At 40.5% G+C, this 22422-nt stretch overlaps 1 protein-coding gene across 3 annotated transcripts in view; it reads left to right on the forward strand.

Annotated features, from left to right (window-relative positions):
* The window catches only part of KCNA6 (potassium voltage-gated channel subfamily A member 6), a 42946-nt gene extending 21266 nt beyond the window's left edge, over nt 1-21680 (forward strand). For 2 of the 3 annotated variants that reach the window (XM_041736789.1, XM_041736788.1), the window contains one exon: nt 21304-21680. The gene's annotated coding sequence lies outside the window, so the exon portion shown is untranslated. Of the gene's footprint in view, nt 1-1695; nt 1863-21303 lie in introns of all 3 variants that reach the window. The other variant, XM_041736791.1, reaches the window with a different exon arrangement.
* Nucleotides 21681-22422: the final 742 nt, after the last annotated feature.

Raw genomic sequence — 22422 nt, forward strand, 5'->3', positions numbered from 1 at the left:
GCCTTTCCCACTCAAAAGCTTTGGCTTTGACTGTGGGCACATTTCTCACTCTCTTGAGGCTGATATCTTAACTGTAAAATGGGAATCATTATACTTATTTCAGAGAAATATTGCAGATAAGATCTGCTTAGCACATAATCATTGCTTGATAAAAGAAAGAAGGCTTCTTGGCCAAAATACTATTATGTATTTTGTATTTGGCCTTAACTTACAAGCCTCTTTCCCTGTGCTCTAATTCTGTAGCTGGTTTGTTTTCAGAATTATTTAACACCGTCATGCTTGCAGTTGGGAGAACAGGGGGCTTTCCTTAGCCTTTTCTTCAGACCCCAAGGGGGATGGCCCTGACAGAGCCTGGGGCCCTGATCATTCCTCTCAGGCTTGGGGCAACTCAGATGTAGAGAGAGAGGTGGTAAACCTGGCGATTTGAAAGAAACAGGTACCTCACTGTTACTCTTTTTTAGGCTTGTGAAATCCGTTCAGCTGTGATCTAATCTTTATTAAAGGACTGCTCTATGACCCCCTCCCCCACCTCCCAGGCTGGCAGGGGGCTCACTGAGTCAGAGCATGTGAAGAGTATAGGAGCACAGCTCGTAGAAAGAGACTCCTCAGGCCTGGTCATTTCTGAGACCATGGGCATCGGCCTGTTGACCCCTGAGACAATGTGCCTTTTGAAACACTTTTGAGAATGGCTAGGGAGTACACTGGCTTATACCTCCTGACAGCTATGCCTTGTGACCTCACAGAAAGAACTTTTGCTGGGCTTGCAAGAGAAAGCTGCTCTTTTCTTGTTGTGTCCTTTATACCTTAAACCACCATTTCTGAGCTTGACTCCTGGTCATTCACCTCTTCCCAGAACAAATACCTATGGAATGTCCAACTCACCAGGGCCAGAGAAGAGCCTCTCTCCACCTCCCCATGAATTCTCATCTCTCTCAATCCTAAACCTCCTTCAAAGACTACCCAGTTCATATCCAGCTTCCTTCATGAAGTCTTCATATGGACTGGTCTGCTCATATTGCATTTAGTGGAGGTTACCTTGTATTGATATGTACATTTTCAGATTCTAGTCCTCTCTACAGATACATATAGTATGAGTTCTTTACCTCAAAGGGTTGGCAGCCTACTTAAAAAAACAGATGCCTTGGGGGTGCCTGGGTGGCTCAGTCAGTTACACATCCAACTTTTGATTTTGGCTCAGATTATGATCTCAGGGGCCTGGGATTGAGCCCTACATTGAGCTCCATGCTCAGTGGAGACTGCTTGAGGATTTTTTTCTCTCCCTCTCCTTCTGTCCCTCCCCCTGCTCACTTTATCTTTCTCTCTAAAATAAATAAATCTTTAAAAAAATGTGTCTTGGGTTGCCTGGGTGGCTCAGTTGTTTAAGCATCTGACCCATGATTTTGGCTCAGGTCATGATCTCAGGGTTGTGAGATTGGGCTCTGTGCTGGACATGGGACCTGCTTAAGATTCTCTCTCTCTCATACTGTTGGCTAAAACAATTCACTAGGCCAGTCCAGACCTAAGTAATGGGGAAATAGACTTTGCCTTCTGGTGGTGGAAGGAGCTTCAAAGTCATATTGCAAAGGGCAGAATGGAGAATTTGAACCATTTTAGCAATCAGACTGCCATTGCCATGTTAGGGCTCAGAGGATTCCATTCCCTGAGACTTGCTTGTCTCCCCTCTCTTTCTTACAGATGGCTGAAGCAACATTTCCAAGCACCATGCCCTCATACCACAGAGTCCAAAGGCAGGAAAGGACAAACCTTTCTAAGAATAAGGAAACCTCCAGGTGTCTCCCACCAACCTCTCTTAGGCCACACTTAGGACACATGCTCATCCTAATCAATTTTGTTAAAAATGGGTAAGATTATTGTTCAACATAGGGCTGGGGAGGGCCCCAACTTCTTTGAAGTGCTTGACTTCTAGAAATCTGAACAAAATTGGGGTTCTGAGAGCAAAGAATCAGGGGTGAGGGATGACAGCTGGGCCAGGAATCAGCAGGGAGTGGAGGAGGCAACTTACAGAGTATCTTGTGCCATATACGTCTTTCTTTTCTTTCTTTCTTTCTTTCTTTCTTTCTTTCTTTCTTTCTTTCTTTCTTTCTTCTTTCTTTTTTTTTCTTTCTTCTTTCTTTCTTTCTTTCTTTCTTTCTTTCTTTCTTTCTTTCGTATTTTGGATTTAGTTTCTTTTAACACACAGACCAAAACACACCCAGTTTTTGCTTTGTTTTATTTTGTTTTGCTTCTTGTTGGTTTTTTTCCTTTTTCTTTCTTCCTTTCTTTTCTGGGCAAAAATAATAAGATGGAGAAACTCACCCCCAAAACAAAGAACAGGAGGTAGTACTCACTGCCAGGGATTTCATCAACATGTATATAAGTAAGATGTCTGAACTAGAATTTAAAACAATGATTAGGGACACCTGGTTGAGTGCCTGCCTTCAGCCCAGGGCATGATCCTGGAGTCCCGAGATCTAGTCCCACATTGGGCTCCCTGCATGGAGCCTACTTCTCCTGCCTGTGTTTCTGCCTCTCTCTCTCTCTCTGTGCGTCTCTCATGAATAAGTAAATAAAATCTTTCAAAAAAAAATAAATAAAACAATGATTATGAAGATAGTAGTTGGGCTTGAAACAAAGCATAGAAGACACTAGAGAATCCTTTGTTATACAGATAAAAGAACTAAAATCCAGTTGGGCTGAAATAAAAATGCTATTACTGAGATGCAGTCCCAAGTGGAAGCCATAAAATGAAGATCAAGGAATCAGAAGAGTGAATTAGTGCTATAGAGGATAAAGTGATGGGAAACAAGGATGCTGAAAAGAAGAGTGAAAGAAAATAAATAGATCACGACAATAAACTTAAGGAACTCAGTGATTTCACAAAGTAAAATAATATTCATATTATAAGAGTCCCAGGAGATGAAGAGTGGGGAAAAAAAGATGGAAGGTTTATTTGAAGAAATTATAGCTGAGAACTACCCTAATCTGGGAGAGGAAACAGGCATTCAAGTTCGTAAGGCACAGTGAATTCCCCTCAAAATCAACAAAAATAGGTCAACACCTCAACATATTATAGTGAAACTTGCACATTATAAAGAGAAAATCCTGAGAGCAGCTCAGGACAAGAGGTCCTTAACTTACAAGGGTAGACACAAAACGGCTGGTAACAGACCTGTCCACAGCGACCTGGCAGGCTAGAAATGATTGGCATGATATATTCAACATGCTAAATGGGAAAAATATGCAACTAAGAATACTCTATCCAGCAAGGCTGTCATTCTAAAATACATTTATATTAAGCCTGCATGTGTTAGGATCTGGAGAATCAAAGGTGAGCAGAGCGTTAATGTTTTTAGGAGGGAGATTATAAGAGATGTCAGACACATGTAAGCAATCGACTGTAGTACAGTGTAATGAATGGTAGACACTGGGGGTCAGGCTTTCAGGGTATTCACGAGGGCCTAGATCCTGCCCTGGTGTTCTTCACTCATCATCACTGCTTTCTGACTAAGGGAGTGAAGTGCAAAGAGAAGTGCAGGAATCAAGATACAACTTTATTATTATCCATAGTAGTACCCAGTTACCTGCAACTCTGGAGTAGCAGGCCAAATTGAAACACTGTTGAGACCACAGACAAATGTGTGTGTGGGGTCTTTATTCCGATCTACCTTGGAACAAACTTTCTTGAGGGTCACTTGCAGGAAGGAGGGAAAGAGCAAGACTCCAAGGTGGATGTAAGCCTACTTTCTCAGCTGGTTTCATAGACTGAGGGTTACATGGGTGGAGAGGAAAGTAGCCTGCTTTGACCCAAGGAGTCAGGAACTGAAAGGTGGGTTGGTTATGCAGGCTGATTTAAGGCATAGCAACTCTGTTAACTAGTAAAATGCAGCCCAACAAATGTTTTGGGCTCTACCCTTGTGATTAGGAATATAGCCTTCCTTAGAGGCCATATGAGGGAAACTATAGAAGTGCTGCTGTGGAGTCATGCAGCAGGCACTCTGAGTAGGTAGGAAGGGCCATGAATTTTTCCTGGGGAAAGTGTCCCAGGGAAGTGGACACGTCAGCCAACCTTGCAGGAGGAGTCAGAGTTTTCAATATCAAAAGAAAATTCTTAATAGGAGGAATGGCTTGACGAGAGGCACAGACCCTGAGAAAGGGATGATGTGTCCAAGGAACTGGGGGTGTGGGTCACACGGGGGGATAAAAGAGCATGGGGGGGCTGGACTCAGAATGTGGTCTGAGTTGGACTCAGACTGTTAAGAGTCACAAAGCAAGTAGAAGTTGAATTCATTCTGAAGGCAGAGAAGGGGAGCAAGCAAGAGTTTTAAGTCAGAGGCATAGCAGGCTCTGATCCCGTTTTGGAGGGATCCCTTTGGCTGGAGTAGAAGCAGCAATGGTAAAGAGACTACTGGTGGGGACCTGAGTCCACTCGAGTCAGGACAGTCTGACACAGATGAAGTAAAAAGCAATCAGTAGGGTACTTGTGGCATAAAAGAAAATGTGATAAACTTTGCTCCAAAAGTGTTACTAATATTACACACTCAGTTGTTTGGGAATACATGGACACTTTTGCAGTGTTTCATAGCAGAGATGCAATAATTAAAATCTGATTTTGCAAATGGAAAAAAAAAGCAGTCCGACTTTTGGTCAGTTTTATTACTGCTTTTAAATCATCTGCCTGTAGGAGGGCAAACCTCTCTCAAGGCACAGCCTTGGTGTGCCATGGATGGAAGGTTCCTACAGGAATCTAGTCTAGAAGAGATTATAGTCACTTACCGAGCATGTGCCCAGAGCTCATGGTTGGATGGGCTAAGTGTGCAGTTCAGAGGTGGATTTGTTTTTTTTTTAATAATAAATTTATTTTTTATTGGTGTTCAATTTGCCAACATACAGAATAATACCCAGTGCTCATCCTGTCAAGTGCCCCCCTCAGTGCCCGTCACCCATTCACCCCCACGCCCTGCCCTCCTCCCCTTCCACCACCCCTAGTTCGTTTCCCAGAGTTAGGAGTCTTTATGTTCTGTCTCCCTTCCTGATATTTCCTACCCATTTCTTCTCCCTTCCCTTCTATTCCCTTTCACTATTATTCATGTTCCCCAAATGAATGAGAACATATAATGTTTGTCCTTCTCCGATTGACTCATTTCACTCAGCATAATACCCTCCAGTTCCATCCATGTTGAAGCAAATGGTGGGTATTTGTCATTTCTAATGTCTGAGTAATATTCCATTGTATACATAGACCACAGCTTCTTTATCCATTCATCTTTCGATGGACACCGAGGCTCCTTCCACAGTTTGGCTATTGTGGACATTGCTGCTAGAAACATCGGGGTGCAGGTGTCCCGGCGTTTCATTGCATCTGTGTCTTTGGGGTAAATCCCCAGCAGTGCAATTGCTGGGTCGTAGGGCAGGTCTATTTTTAACTCTTTGAGGAACCTTCACACAGTTTTCCAGAGTGGCTGCACCAGTTCACATTCCCACCAACAGTGTAAGAGGGTTCCCCTTTCTCCGCATCCTCTCCAACATTTGTGGTTTCCTGCCTTGTTGATTTTCCCCATTCTCACTGGTGTGAGGTGGTATCTCATTGTGGTTTTGATTTGTATTTCCCTGATGGCAAGTGATGCAGAGCATTTTCTCATGTGTGTGTTGGCCATGTCTATGTCTTCAGAGGTGGATTTGAAAAGAACCTTTGTATTTGGGGTTTTGCTGTGCCAGGCTTCAGAAAATTCCCCTCTGAGAGTTTCTTACTAGTAGAAAATGTGCACACGCACTGGGAAGGCAAGGAGCAGAAGTGGGATGGGAGTGGTTGTCATCATTCCACAGACCTCAGGGGGCAGAATGTCACAAATTACATCTCTTCTGGCCATACTGGTCTCCCCTTCACCCTCTCCAGGAGCCTGAGAAGCTCTCTCTGGCCTGTTTGGATGGGGTGGTAAGGAACAGTATTTCTTTTGTTCCTAGAACCTCCTCCATAAAATAAATAGAGCCACCAGCAAATAGCTAAGGGGAGATGTTTGACAAATAGGTGTGTCTCACCTTTTGGAGTCACTTGGACCATCATTATCATGTTCATTTGGGCTGTACTTGAAAAGCCATCAGAGGTCTGGGAAGTGCTGCTGCTGTCCTCACCTTCTGCCCTCCATGGATAGCACTATAGCACCTACAATACTCATTGGCAGCATCGCTGTGTGATCAGTGCAATGCTATTGTAGCTTCCCCTGGGCAGCAAAGGCAGGTGCAGAGGCTTCTAGAGAAGCCTGGAGGGGTGGAGACTGTCTGACAAAGAGTTTCGGTTTGTTTCTAATTAAACCTATTTGTCAAGAGCATCGCTAATTCTATAATCTTGAAGTCTGAAGCAAGGAGTCCATGTGTGGATTCAGGAATTCCTTACTTGAAGTCATAGCCATGTTCCTCATTGCGTTTTAGTGTCGATTTATCTAAGCCACGACATCTTTCTCTTGCTAAAAGAGCCAGAGAAACACCTGGATATAGTAGACACTTGCTATTTTTTTCATTTGTTTCTTTGGGGTCTGATTTGTTTGTGGTCTTATCTATTTGCTGTTGACCTGCTGCTTGACTTTGAGCAGAGCACCTCTCTGCTGTATCTCAGTTTCAGAGTTACTGTGAAAGTAACAAAAACAAGATGAATTGCACATAGAATGTCATATCACAGGTGAACGTGCAGGAGTCATTTAGTTTTTATGTATTATTATGTATTTGCAGGAAACTGAAATGATTCATTGGAAATCTGGTGATTATTCTTAGGTCTGCCTTTACATAGTTCATGTCCACCTTGTACAGTTTTAGGTAGTATCCATAAACAGTGGAAAATCTGCAGTTATTTGGTTAATTTAAACAATGGGTCTGACCTTGATTAACTTGACACTACTCAAGTGAGCCAAAAACTTACTTTCAGATCATAATCCTTGCTTGGAAATTAGAGAAAATAGTCATACTCAGGGGGCTTCCTGCACCCACTTTAAACCAAGGCTCTGTTCAGCCACTTTTTAGGTGCTTGGCTTCAAGTCAGAGCTATTCGTGGGAAGTGGGCTTTCTGGTGGTTATTTTACTTCAACCAGCAGTGAACCAATGGAAGAATTCTCTCTGTGGTGTAAAACCAGAATTGAGAATTTCAAGTCTGGACTGGAAGGTAGTGTGGTTCAGTAGAAGAATACAGACTTGATGTTTTGGTATACTGGTTCCATGTACCGGGCTGTGTGATTTGGGGAGAATTATTACAACTCACAGAAAGTCAGTTTCCTTATCTGTGAAATATAGAAAATAATGTCTATCTCAAAGGATGAGTAGGCTAATTCGTGAGATAGCATATTTAAAATGTCCTGAATACACTCAGTAATTGATTAATGTCAAAGGTAGCTATTACTATAATTAGGCTATACAGATTAGGTGGTGGTGGTTCTGCAATTAATTGGGTTCAGTTAGTTTTCTTTTGGTTACAAGAGACTAAAAATCTGGCTCAAATCATCTTATTCAAAAAAGAAAAATTCATTAACTCATATAACTTTAGCCAAAATTGGGCTAAGTTGGCAGAGCTACGATAAGAGCAGGGTGAAACATGGCAAGGTGTAGAGAGTGAATGACTCCTCTTCAGTAGGGCCACCACATTTAGCAAATAAAAATACCCATACCCAGAAGTTTGATAAACACCCCAACTGCTGAGTTTTTGTAATTTATTGAAAAATGCCGAATACAGGACATTTAGGGTGCCCTGAGAAAACCAATACAAGAAGCAGGACAAAAATCATTAAATATGGGACATATCCTATAATATACAGGATGCCTGGCAATGCTTCTCCTTGGGGTATTGACACCAATGAAATTTATTTTATTTTATTTTATTTTATTTTATTTTATTTATTTTTATTTTTTTTAGACGCCAATGAAATTTTACTCAGACTTGTAAACAGTGTTTACAACTAGTACCAGTAGATTCAATTCATTTTATCCTCATATCAATCAAATTAACCAGAGCTTTTGCTGGAAAATTCACAATAAGTCTAATGTGCTTACTACGTTACTTGAAACTGATAAAATTCTTTTAAAGAATTTGGCTTAAAAAATAATAAAACGGGCAGCCCGGGTGGCTCAGGGGTGTAGCGCCGCCTTCAGCCCAGGGTGTGGTCCTGGGGTCCCGGGATCGAGTCCCACGTCGGGCTCCCTGCATGGAGCCTGTTTCTCCCTCTGCCTGTGTCTCTGCCTCTCTCTCTCTCGCTCTCTGTGTCTCTCATGAATAAGTAAATAAAATCTTAAAAAATAATAATAATAAAACTGAGCTTTAGGTACCATGTGATCCAGGAGGTAAATTTTGTTTGTCTCTCTTGATGTAATTTTGCTGTCCATGTTGGCTTCTAATGGCAGTAAGATGGCTAGTAACCCTAGGCACATATTCTTCTGTGTTCTAGTCCAATAAAAAGAGTATTTCTCTTGACCTGACAAAATCCACAATCTGATTTTCATTGATCAGAATTCTATCTCATTCTCTTATCTGAACAAATTATTAGGCCAGGGGAATGGCGTGTTCTGATTGGACCTATCAGGATCACATACTCTAAGGTTGGAGTCAGTTTGACCTAAAGCATGTGGACTGAGCATGGGATCTGGAGGTAATTTTCCCGAAGGAAAACTGGTGCTCTGTAACAAGAAGAAGGGACAAAATAGATGGTAGGTAGAGAAAAAAATAACTCCCTCAATCCCAAACAAAATGAAGAACAATAGCAAATATCTACCATATCCAGGTGTTTCTGTGGTTCTTTTAGCCGGAGGAAGATGTCATAACTTAGATAAATCTACACTAAAACATGATAAGGATCACATCCCTGACTTTAGGTAAGTAATTACGGAATCCATACATGAATTCCTTGCTTCAAATTTCAAGATAATAGAATTATCAATGCTTTTGCATACTTCTTTCTTAAAAAGTTGCAAGTACTTTTTCTAAATTGTAATATAATTATTGTTTCATTCTGATTATTAAGATAATATATGCACAAAGGGATATAGAACAAAGTAAGTCACCAATAATCTCATAAGCCAAAGATAGCTCCTGTCAATATTTTGGTATAAATATTCCAGATGTTTTTCATGTATGTGTGGGTGAGAGATGGTGTCTTGCGACCAAAAGTTAAAAATAAAATCAAACTTAAAAGTACTTTATTACTCTTTTAAACTTAACAATATGTTCTGGACATCTTTTCATTCTAATAAATATAGATTTTAAAAGTTACAACTTTAAGATCGCATACATTTGAACAAAAATACAACTGTTCAACCTCTCTTGCCTTAATTTTTCATGATTATGAGCAAACACTGATGAAATATCCTTACCTGTATATTTATTATCTAGTGATTTCTTGTGACTAATTCCTACAAGTGGAATTGTTGTGCTAATACTTACGTTTAAAGGCTTTGACATGAATTACTAAAATGCCCTCCAGAAAGCCATGCCTGCACTGGGTAGCATTCCCAGATAAAATAATTAATTTATCCAATTAATTTTAATTCCAAATAAACAGTGAATAATTTTTTATATAAGAATATTCCAAATGAGTGAACGGTTTTTTTTTTTGTTTGTTTGTTTGTTTGTTTGCGCCACCGGAGCTGCCCTGTTTTCTTTTTAGTTTAAAAAAGAAGAACATTGGGATCCCTGGGTGGCGCAGCGGTTTGGCGCCTGCCTTTGGCCCAGGGCGCGATCCTGGAGACCCGGGATCGAATCCCACGTCAGGCTCCCGGTGCATGGAGCCTGCTTCTCCCTCTGCCTGTGTCTCTGCCTCTCTCTCTATCTCTCTGTGACTATCATAAATAAATAAAAATTTAAAAAAAAAAAAAAGAAGAACATTTAAAGAGGAAAATAAAGAATATCCCAAATACTGCAAAATCATCTGAGATTCGAATTTAACTGGGATCTTTTTTTTTTTTTTTTTTAACATTTGAGGGTTATTTTAATTAATTGAGCAGCATCACTGAGTCTACTGAAGTTCTAGGCAGTGTATGAAGCACTGGAAATACAAAGAGAAGCACAATAGATTTTCTTTCCTTAGAGGAAGAAAGGATCATGTATTTTTATTTGCTCAATCTGGCAACTCTAAGACTGGGTATAAATCTCAGTTCACAAATCTAGTAGTGGCTCTGCAGCCTCATTGTCAGGCTGGGAACCCCACGCCTCAGGTCTGGCCACCTTGTGTGCTCAACAACCATTCGCTCCAAAGTCTGGCAGTGTCCAGGGATACAACCATCTAGGAGCATGTGGATTCCTGCTCTTTTCTTATCGTTGACATCTAACCTTTTCTTCCCCCCACCAGATGTAAAGGAAGAGTCTCTGCTTCTCATATTGAATTAGCTGCTAGGGCTGCTGTAAGGAAATAGCACAAGCTGGGTGGCTCGAACAACAGAATTTCATATTCTTACAGTTCTGGAGGCTAGAAGTCCATGATCAGATGCCAGCAGGTTTGGTTTGTGGTGGGATCTCTCTCCTAGTTTGCTGACCACTACTTTTACACTGTGCTCTCATATGACCTTTCCTCTATTCTCTCTCTCTCTCTCTCTCTCTCTCTCTCTCTCTCTCTCACACACACACACACACACACACAGAGAGAGAGAGAGAGAGAGAGAGAGAGGGAGACAGGGTCTATTCCTTTTTCTAGGACACCCATCCTATGGGACCTGGGTCCAACCCCTATGGCCTCATTTAAGCTTGCATTAATTACTTCCTTAGGAAGCCCCATCCCCAAATATTGGGTATTAGGGCTTCAGCATATGGGTACTGGGAGGACACAAATATTCAATCCATAACAGACACCCTAAAGGTGTTCTCCTCTTATTATTGCTTTCAAAGCCTCTTGAGGAATTCAGGATCTTGAAAAACAAAGCAGGCAACCTTTGCTTACAAATAGAATAACAAAATTTGTCATTTGAATTCAAAAACTTAAAGAATAACTTCACTGAAAAATGTGCAACCTTAATAAATTGAATAACTATTTATTGAAGCAATGTATCTTCCAAATAATGTTTTTTTGGCACACAAAGACCATCTTGTGGAAACATAAAGTGTGCACTATCATCTATCTATCTATCTATCTATCTATCTATCTATCTATCTATCTATCATCTATCTTCATCTACTCGAAGTATATAATAACAGTAATGGTCATAGCTACCAGTATGATATGAAAATATTATCTTATATTCTCACAGTGTGATGCAGCTTCAATTCTTGTTTCATTTATTAGATGAACAAGAATAGCTGGGCTAAGATGATCTCTGTAGCATTCCAAAAGCAATATGTTTTTTTCTGTGTAGAAAGTATATGTATGATTTTCAGTTTCTCTTTTATAGTTTTCTGTAGGCCCTTCTTGTTGAAGCAAGTGAATGAGGGTATATTTTTAGGATCAGAAAATGTTATTTCCATCTTAAAAAATGTTAAGAGGTGGTTATAGAAATAAGAGAGAAACAGATAGAAGAAACCACCAGCTCTGTATGAGAATGTTTATGGCATCTGCTTTCACATTGAATACTCTAGTTGGGCTATTGACTTGATGGGTATTAAATAGTACCTTGTTTAATTGGCATTTCATTGGTGACTCTAAGGTACATACATGCTCTTATTATGGTTGTTTGAAGCATAAACCATAGCCCTAAACTTGTTCCGTGCCATTTCTCTACCTTTCTGGGAATGTACAGGGTTTTGGTGATTTGCCCCCAGAGGACCAAAAATTTTTATCAAGCTCAAGGTTACAAGGAATGCCAAATTCCACATCATTCACAGAGATGTCAGAATGCTTGAGGAATAACTGTTGAGCCTAACTCTGAAAACAGTGATGAAAGCAGCAAGTGTGGAGAAGAAATTGAGATAGTCATTGGTTCACACTGGGTCCAGGAAGAGGCAGGAACATCCAGATTCTGTCCCAACCTTCTCCTGCTGATGTGGTATGGCCAAGCTCTGGGGAGGGGAGGCCATTTGGAGGGTGATTCCTGCTAGCTATTTCCAGAGACTGATTTTAGGTGGAAAGGAAGGGGTCTTTTAAAAATAACTTCATGGGGGAATTCTTGAGTTTAGTATTGCTCAGTTATATTATATTGCAGACATAAGAAACTTGGGATTCACCATGACTATTTTAGCTTATGTCTAATGGGAAATTAATTTAAAGGAAGACAACATGGTAGTCTTATTCTATAGAAGGAACTTTAAAGAATTTTTGGCTTCTCATACAGTTCTGAATAGTCAAAAGAAAAAAGTAGGTTAATTTAAACTTGTTTTATTCAGCAAAGGGTTAAGTGAATGTTGGATTACCAGATTGGTCTCTACTTGCAAAGGAATTATAAACAAGTGGTGATCAACATTAGGTGTTCAAATTTAGACTCCCCCACCCCTTTTGCTGCCACCCACCAAGTGCCCTGTCCTATGCTGGATTTGGAATTTTGTGCACTAGTTGACTAATGGTCATTCTTATGGTGACCCTGTCAACTAGCCAATGTCCCCATCTTTCTGGTATAGTAAAGGCATTGGCACATAATTTGGTATTGGCACAAAACACAGGTGTTAAACTTCACTGGTTGAGACAAGATAAAAATCATTATGTTTGCCTAAAGTGCTGAATCTTTAGCTTTAATCAGATGTTTACTGGATTTCATCCAACTGAAACTGCATTGAATTGTGAAGGAAGAGAACACATTTAAAGATCATATGTGAAGTGATAGAAATGTATCATGAATGACCATATCTAAAAGTAAGGTGTAAGGAAGGGTTTTATAATATGTAATCTCTCCAGGGTAAAAACCCCATAAAACACATAATCTTTTGCACATATTATGTCAATGAACATTTCTAGAAATTATGTGTACAGGTGAGAACTGGAAGTTTAGAGAGGAGTGAGTAGCAGGCCTTCAAAAAAAGCATGCAGTCTCCCAAGTCCTAAAATTTTAGGATAGAGATAAGACTGACAGATAAATGTTATTCAAACCCAAGCAATACATAATGGTTGTTGTAGTAGTAAAAGACAGTGTTTCAACAGATTCAGTACATATGTATTGAATTTCTACTATGTACCAGGCAGTGGGGATATAACAACAACAAAAGAAGATTTCCTTCTTTAGTCAAGAGCCTGTAAGTATGTGTGCATGCACGTGTACATGTGTGCATGTGTGTGTTGATGGTGGAGATGCAGATACTAATTCAGTAAGCCCAAATGTAAAACTGCAACTGTGACAAGTACAGATATCCACATATAAGAGCCTAAAATAGGGCAGCCCCGGTGGTGCAGTGGGGTGTGATCCTGGAGACCTGGGATCAAGTCCCACATTGGGCTCCTTGTGTGGAGCCTGCTTCTCCCTCTACCTGTGTCTCTGCCTCTCTGTGTGTATGTGTCTCTCATGAATAAATAAATAAATAAAATCTTTTAAAAAAGAGCCTAAAATATGGGGATTTGACTTAATGACATTGTAGCTGATATTTGAATGATGAGCAGAAGGCAAACAGGCAAAAGTTCGAGAAACAGCATTCCAGGAAGAGGTGACAGCATGTGCAAAGATTCTGTGGTGGAAAAAAGATGATGAGCATGAGAGACTGGGGTGGCAAGAGAAAAGGCAAACAAGCAAGGCAGAGGGTTAAGAGATTTATCTTTAGTGGAAGAACAGTAGGACACCATGAGCATATTTAAAGCAAGTTGCAATGGAGTGATATGATCAGATGTGTATTTGAAAATATCTGTCTGGCCACAGTGGAATAGGGTGGATGGACTGAATGGATGTAGGGGACTATTACAAAACTTATGCAACATCCAGGTAGAAGATGGGACTAGGGCAGTAGTGATGGAGGTAGAAGGTGAATGAATCAGAGGGCCATGAAGGAGGTGAGAGCTTCAGGACATGGGGATGGATTAGAAGCATTGGTTAGAGAGAAAGAGATGGAGGAGAGGAAGAGGATGGCTTCTAGGATTAATAATACAAAGGGTAGGGAATCCCATAGTCATTTCCTTCTGATATCAAATTGAAATATAATTTAGGAATATGTGTAGGGGATGAAGACCGTGAGCATATTTAAAAATAATTTTAATTTTTTTTAAAGTAATACAGGTACACGGTTTATAAAGCCAAATAATGCTATAAGGCTTCTGAGGAAAACCAGCTAGCCCTGCTTCTCTCTTTACCACAAATCTGAGTCCTCAGATGCAACCACATTCAATAATTTTAACAGTTTGTTTCTGGTATTTACTTTTATTCTTCTCCATAAATGCTTAAATTGATATATCTTGAGTTCTTTTTTTCATTTAACAAATATTTGTAAAGCTCTTGCTATGTGCCAGTGTTCTCGGCATGGATACATTAGTGAACAAATCATGAATACCTGTAGTGAACAAAACACACTGCTCTCATGGGGCTTTCACTGCAATGGAGAGAATAAGCAAACGTTTAAATAAAATACCAGTCTAACCACCTCATTATTTAGAGGTGGTGCTCTATATAGAATGGTTATGAATAATATGGAGAAAAATAAGGTTCCATGATGATGTAGGGAATGCTAAGGAAGAAATGTAATGTTAAATAAGAGTGAAGGAAAGGATGACCTTACAAGAAAAGATGGCATCTGAGCAAAGACCTGAAGGATGGGAGGGAGAAGCACTGAGGATGTGTAGGAAAAGGACCTTCTAAGCAAAGGGAACAGCAAGTGCAAAAACCCTGAGCTAGAAGGACATATGGTATACCTGAAGAACAGAATAGCAAAGAGGCCCTTTTTGTTGGAGGAAAGTGAATGAGGGTAGAACAATAGGGGTAAGATTAGAGCTGTAACGTGGACAACATAGATTGTGTAGGGCCTTGTGGGCTACTTTCAGGACTTTGACTCTTACTCTGAGTGATTACCTCTTGTCTCATGACATCTTATGCCCACTTTCTCTGCCTCCAGCATAATTTTTTGTTTAAATCACTGTTTAGTGTTTACATCATTATCACTAAGTATTATTTTCTGCATTTCCAAGCAGTATATTATGATAATGTTCATTTAATCTCTTGTAAACATGTAAAAATGCAAAATAATTGCATTTTCTTTACCTGCTTAATTTTCTGTGCATGTATTTATGATTCTCTCCAAACTCTCCAACAGAGGTGGAAAACCTGTCTACTGATCATTTTCTATGTGACCAAATACATCAGGCTCTCTGTCAGTTCCTTTTTTCACCCTGTAATCTTCCATTCTCTCACTCCAATCTTGCCTGTTGTCTCTCTGCCCCAGCACAGCAGAGAGTGGGAATTCCTGGGAATTCATCTCCCTTCTCTCTTAACATTGGGTCTCTGTCTTCCTGGAGTCCATGCTTTCTTCTTTCTTGCCTTGTATCTTTCCTTTTCTTTTGTGGGGGCAGATCCTCTAGTAGGAGGTAGGCACCATTTTGAACATTTGTATGCCTAAAAATGACTTTATTCAAGTCTCAGGCTTGATTAATGATTGTATGGATAAAAGATTCCAGAATGGAATTGTTTTTTCTTCAGAATTTTGAAGGCATTGTTCCACTGTCTCTAAATTTCCAATCTTGCCATGAGAAGTCAATGCTTTTCTGATGTCTTTGCCTGTGACGTTTTTTTTTTCCTCTGGAAGTTAACATCTTTTCTTTATCCCCAGTGTTTTTTAGTGTCATGCTATGTACCTTGGTATGCATGTATTGGACCTCAAGAACTCAATAAAATAGAGGATACTTATTACTTTTGAATTTCAGATAATCTACAAGTAAATTTTGCAATATTTGAGGCATACTTTTACTGAAAGATTACTATTTCTCTGAAATTCATATTTAACTGAGTGTCCATCTTTTTTGTTTGTTTTGCTATATTTTACAACCCTAGAACTGGCTCTTCAATCTGGAGACTCGTGTCGTTCAGGCTAAGGAAATTTTCATGTATTATTTATTTTTCTCTAGATTAAAATATTAGTGTAGGCTTTAAAAGATAAGTTATTTCAATAATGCTTAGAATCAAAATTAACAGTCTCTGTCCCCATGTCTCCCCATCCCTATCATGTACTCTTCAGAAGAAAATCTCTTTCAATTCTTTAGCTCTTTATTCTAAATTTGCATATCTAGACTGTATTTCTCAATAATGCACTTACATTCTTCCCCCTCCTACACCAATTTTTTAAGTCTTGGAAAAACAAACTTCCTATTATGGATGATAAGGATTTTTCTTTCTTACACCATCTACATTACTCTTCACAATAGACACACACCTTCTCAATCTAAGTGCTTGACATTTATCAGTTTAGTATGTTCTTTTATTTTATTATGATTTTAAATATTATTTCTTGTTGAGCCAAGTAGTGAGCTATGGTATAACTACATTTCCCTTCTTGTACTTTTTATTTTTCTCCATAGCTACTAAATATCTTCTTTTCTATTACTTACTTTTCTATATACTCAATACTATTTGATGCCCAAAAGGAGAATGGGACTTATTAAACTTCCCACCAGCAATACAGATATCCTCCTATCCTGATTGAATAATTATAGCATTTTAGGTTGAAAATCACCTCCATTGTCTTCTAGCTTCTAGTGTTGCTTTTGGTAGAATCTGATACTGTCCCAGTTCCTAAATTTCATCAAGCTGTGCCTTGATGTAGGCATATTTTTATTCATTTTCATGGGTGTTCAGTGGGCATTCATGGTCTGAAAATGCCCATTTTTCAGTTCTTGAATATTTTCTTGAATTATTTCCTTGATTATTTTCTTCTACTCTGGTTTTGACTGTTCTCTTTTTTCAGAACTCCTATTAACTGACTTTCGATCTCCTGCCTGGTTCTTACATTTCTTTATTCTAAGGGAAAATCACTCATGTGTGTCCTCTACTCTTATATTACACTCACAGCACGACTGGCCACAAAATGTATGTTTGCGGGGGATGGTTAAAAAGGAGCTATTTTCAAATTCTGTGGACACTGGCTGGGTTCTGCAATTCAAATCAATTCTGACACTACCTGGAGACATTATCAGATCCCACATGTTAAAGGATCAGTCCCACGAGACTGTTCTCTTTTCCACTTTAGACGTCAATAGAAAGTCCAGGTTGTTACCTGTCCTTCTAAAGACTTGCTATAAATTGAGGAGTCCTATAATCCCCTCTTTTGGTTCAATTAACTTGTTAGAGCAGCTCAAGAACTCAGGAAAACTGTTTACTTGCTAGATTGCCACCTTATTATAAAAGGATGTAACTCAAGACAGTCAGATGGAAGAGATGCATAGAGCAAGATTGGGGAAAGGGCATGGAGCTTCCCTGTCCTCTCAGGGGCGCCATTTTCCAGCACTTTTACATGTTCATCAACCTGCATGTTCTCAGAACCATGTCCTTTTGGGGTTTTGTGAAGCCTTCATTACATAGGCAGTGAGGGAATATATCATTTGCCATTGCTGATCTGTTTAACCTCCAGCCTTCCATTCTCCCAGGTCTCTGGGTGGTGTAGAGGGAGGAGGGAGATGAGATGGAAAGTCCCAACCCTCTAATTTGGGTTGGTTTCCCTGGCAACCAGCCCCCCATTCTTAGGGGCTTTCCAAAAGTTGCTATATTCACTTAAACTCAGATGTGGTTCAAAGAGGCCTGTAAAAGACACCCATTTCACCTTTTTGGTTCTGAAGCTATTTCAGAAACTAAGGACAAGAGCCAAATATTGTAACAATAGATGCCCCTATTGCTCTAATCATTTAGGAAATTACATGGGATTTGGCAACAGTGAACCAGGAACCATGGACAAAGACCAAAATATATATTTCTTATAAATCACAGTATCACACTTACTTTACTTTCTGTCTTTATACTTTTTTTTTTCTACTTTCTGGGAGAATTCCTCAGCTTTATTTTCTAGACCTATTTAAGTTTTATTTCGGCTGTGTTAAAAAGGAAATCAGGTCAGAGGTGGAGTCACTTCCCTCTGGGCAACCTCTCCAAGAGTGGAATGTTAAACCAATCAATCTAGAATATTCTGGTCAGCATCAAGAAAATATGACAGTGACAATCTGTCATCTGGGCCCTCTCTATCTCCCAAAGGAAGATAAGCTAGTCTGCATGATAGGACTCCCTGCTCTTCCCCTCAGGAGAAGGGATCTTGACTGAAACAATCCTCTCTTCCTTCCTTCCTTCCTTCTTTCCTTCCTTCATTCCTCCCTCCTCTTCCTCCCTCTTCTTTCTTTCTTTCTTTCTTTCTTTCTTTCTTTCTTTCTTTCTTTCTTCCTTCCTTCCTTCCTTCCTTTCTTTCTTTCTTTCTTTCTTTCTTTCTTTCTTTCTTTCTTCTTTCTTTCTTTCTCTCTCTCTCTTTCTTTCTTTCTTTCTTCTTTCTCCCTTTCTTTTCTTTTTTTTTCTTTTCTTTCTCTAATAACATTCTTGCCCTACCTTTTCCTATAAAGACCTTCCATTTCCATTTCTTAACTACTCAGAGCTCCCCTTTACTTATAAGATGGGACGGTGCCTGATTCATGAATTACTTAACAAAGCCAATTAGATCTTTATATTTACTGAGTTGAATATTTTTTAACAACTATTATACTTTCAATTTCCTAGAATTATTTTCTTCTTCTTTGATGCCTCCTTCCTTATTGCAACCTATTCTTGTTTTGAGGATAAAATATTTAAGTGAGGGTTTCTGATTTTTTTTTTCTTTGCTTCTGGCATTTTCTGTTTTCTCTGAATTTGTCATTTGTCTTTTTGGTCTGCTCAAGTCTTTCCTCAGATACTTGTAAACTTGAGAGTAACTTTATTTTCAAGAGTAAGGTGTGAAAGGGCTATGCTATGGAGGCTTGTTGAGTGGTGAGCTCATGGCAAGGCAATGTAGTGGAGACTAAGCCATCTTGTTGGGGACTTCTAGGAATTGATGTCTAGAGGCATTTTCTCTTGGATTCCCTAAGTTTCTCCAGGAAGTTCTCCAGTTGTCCGTTGGAGCAAGGCAGGGAAGGTGGCAGACTTTTCACACTGAGCATGTAGACACTCATGCCACATATAACCCTTTCTACTTTCAGTACATGCCTTCTGCCTTACTTAAGACCAGCTGACCTTGAATCCAGGCCTTTCTGGTTTAGTTTCTTCTCAAGCTTTTTTTTGATGGGGTTTTAGGTGGGTAAGTAGCTTTGTGGGGCTGAGGAGGAGACCTAGATAGGTATGCCTAACTGCAGCCACTTTTTAGACTTCCCCCTTGATTATGTTTCTAAGATATTGGGTGCTGCCAAGTCCCAAGCCTTCATTGACTCCCTGGGAGCAAATCTCCACATCTCATTGATAGGCACTATCATCTATAGGCACTCAATTTCAAATCCTGCCCTTCTCCTCAGTTTCTCCAATGGTTGTTCCTCCAATGGGTTCTCGTCAGCTACAAATTAGCTTTTACTTATATTTGATCCACTATCCTGACTTATTTGTCTTTATAACTTTATCTCCCTGCCACCTTTAAAAATTTCCCTCACAAGTATTTTAGTAGGGTTTCAGGAGGGAGCAACAACAACAACAAAAATTCCCATATTTTTAATCTGCCATTTTTAACGTTGGTCAGATGATTTTTCAATGATTTTTTTGGGGGAAAGGGGAGGCTGATGTGTAAAGTATAGTGAATTCCCTGAGAATACATGAAGAGCTGTAGAAGCTATAAGGGCAGCCTTGGGGTAAAGGCCACTGTGTATAGTTTATATTCATATCATAAGAAGTGAGCCTAATACAGACCCTTGGCCTCTGGAAATTGTATCCAGACACCTGACACAACCCCAAATTTGAATGCAAAGTGCTTATACAGGCTTTTCCCCAATCATCAGTCTGTGAGAACAAGAAGTCTTCTGTTCTTAGGGTACCCTGGCTGGCTCAGTGGAGCGTGCAACGTTTGATCTCCGGGTTGTGAGTTCAAGCCCTATGTTAGGTGTAGACACTACTTAAAAGTAAATAAATAATTTTAAAGAAGTTTTCTGTTCTCTTCTGAAATAACAAAAAAAAAAAACCATTTTTATCATTTGCTAAAGTATTATCTTTCACTTGATGACCATTAGAATTTCACAAAGAAACAAAGGTTTTCAACCCCTTGGCAGAGGTTACCACACAAATGTCCCCACTGGAAAGTATGTTGCTGCTGGTCTTGTGGGTCCAATGTCACATGGCCCGCAACACTTAGCCATGAGGTGAGTTGCTGCCCTCAGAACACCAGGCTTGCAGGATACTTTTGCATCACATTTGTGCTTTACTAAATTACAGTAACTCCATATTATGAAACTTGGGGCTTGTTCCCCAATAGCTGAAATTATAAATACTAAATCTTTTCATTCTACAGGAAGTTACTACACAGGACCAATATCTACTGGCATTTTGGTAATGTATCTTTTCCAAAGCAGTTTCACTAGGTCCCTGTGGTTGCTCTAAGAAGCTTGGAACTGATTGATCTGACCATGTCTGTCCATGGTCATCCTCATTTTACAAATGCAGAGACAGAAGTTGCAAGAAGTTGTTGGTTTGTTTGTGTTTAGCCAAACTCTGGTGTGCTCTTGAAGTGTTTTGTGATCACAAACACATGCACCTCACATCAGGAGAAGCAAAGGGTCTAGTTTTTTTTGCCCAGGGCATGATAGAGGCAGGCCTTGAACATAAGACTGTGGGCTGTGGATCTCACACTTTCCAATAGAAAACAATGTACATGTGTGGTATGGGGCAGACCTCAAAGACCTCAGGATATCAGGGAAGAGAGTGATCAATCATGTTGGGATGGCCAGAGAGGCCCATGAAGGTGGTAGGACCACAATGGGCCCAGGCAAGGAGAAACAAGAGCATCCCATGGCCTGGGCAAGGGAGGATCTAGACAGAGGCCAGAATTCTTTCATGGAGGGAGAGATATGCCCAGTGTATACAAAGAGCCCAAGATAAGCCCCTGGGACCAAGGTTGATGGTATAGGGCATTAAGAAAAAGGGATCCCAGTTGAATAGATTGTATGAGGCTTCGCTTTATAGGGCCTAGGGGCTGAGCACATTGCTTGGACTTGATTCCATTGAAGTTAGAGAATTAGTGACACAGCATTTAAAAACAACTTTTGCAGGAGTAGCTTTAGGTTCAGAGTGCTCAGCAGTGGCTGATGGGTTGCAGGGACCCTTGGGGGGTTTATGGGGTAGGAGGTGTGGTTTGAGTGAACCAGAGAGCCCATAAATAGGGGCCAGGTGAGGGACCACCATTGGCATGCCAGAGGAACTGAAAAAAGGCTGGAGATTGTTCCCAAGTTTCTTGGTGCTGTTGCTCATGCAGCTTACCCTCATATCCCTAACTATACTTCCTTTTGTTCTGATTTTCCCTGGCAGGGAAAAGGCTGGCACAGCAAGGAGACCTACACATACATTTCTGGTAGTGGCTGGACAGAGAGGGCCTGGACCCCAACTTCTCAGGAAGACAAGACCCCCTCCTTGGATCATGCGGCCTGACATCTCTTCAGTAGCCTCCCACAAACAGTCACCAGAATAGAAAAAGCTGAAACCACACCCACCAACATTAAAGATGGGGCCCAGGATGTTGGGGTGAAGCTGTGGGGTGAAGGTGAAAGGTGGTGATGTGGGCAAAAGAGACCAGGTATGGGGAGGTCAGGGTCAAAGGATGCCAGAAAGTGCATGGCTGTGCTACAGACCCACCCAGGAAAAGGGTGGCCATGAAGACTAACAAATAAATATATGGCAAAGTCTCAGAGGCCGTGTGTTTTGCTGCATGAAGACATCAACAGCTAAGTTAAGCAGACAAGTCAGGCACTTGTGACAAAAGCAGGTGGGTATCCAGAGTGTCAGAGCACTTGGGTACCTTTCCAGGTGCCACCCACAGACGATCAGAAAAGGTGCTTGAATACCCTCTGCATTGACCTCACCATGGACAGGCAACATTCTCCAAGAAGGCAACCCATTCTCTAGGAGTTTTTTGCCTCTTCTGTACACATGCCAGTGGGCAAATGTCAGGGTCAGAGCTATATTTCCCATGGCTTTCCCAAGCCTCAGATGATGCCATTGCAGGGTCTCCTAGGAGCAGGAAGGACTTCTTTCTGGTATGTGACCCACATTGCTCTTGTCACAGACAACTTTTCACTCCTGGGCTTTTTCAGAGGATGGAGAGAGAGACTACTTCTGGAAGGTCCTTCCTTCCTGCCTGCCCATCTCTCTCTCCAGCTTCCTTCTAGGTGCTCTGGAGGGGGAAATTGTACCTGCTTGTTATTCTTCCAAGTGATGAGGCTGATTCCCCCCCCCCAGGCTTTACTCTCCTAATGAAGTACGTCTAGGGGTTACAATTTGCTATAATGCCTGGACCCTCCTAGATATGTGCTAAATGTGGGCCTTCATTACCACACTGGAAGTCTCTATGTAGGGGACCATAATCTTAGCCATGTGCCCACTTAATGTCTAGCACAGTACCTGACACACAATTATCACTCATAATATGTC

Source organism: Vulpes lagopus, chromosome 21 (assembly GCF_018345385.1).
Source record: "Vulpes lagopus strain Blue_001 chromosome 21, ASM1834538v1, whole genome shotgun sequence".
Classification (NCBI taxonomy): domain Eukaryota; kingdom Metazoa; phylum Chordata; class Mammalia; order Carnivora; family Canidae; genus Vulpes; species Vulpes lagopus.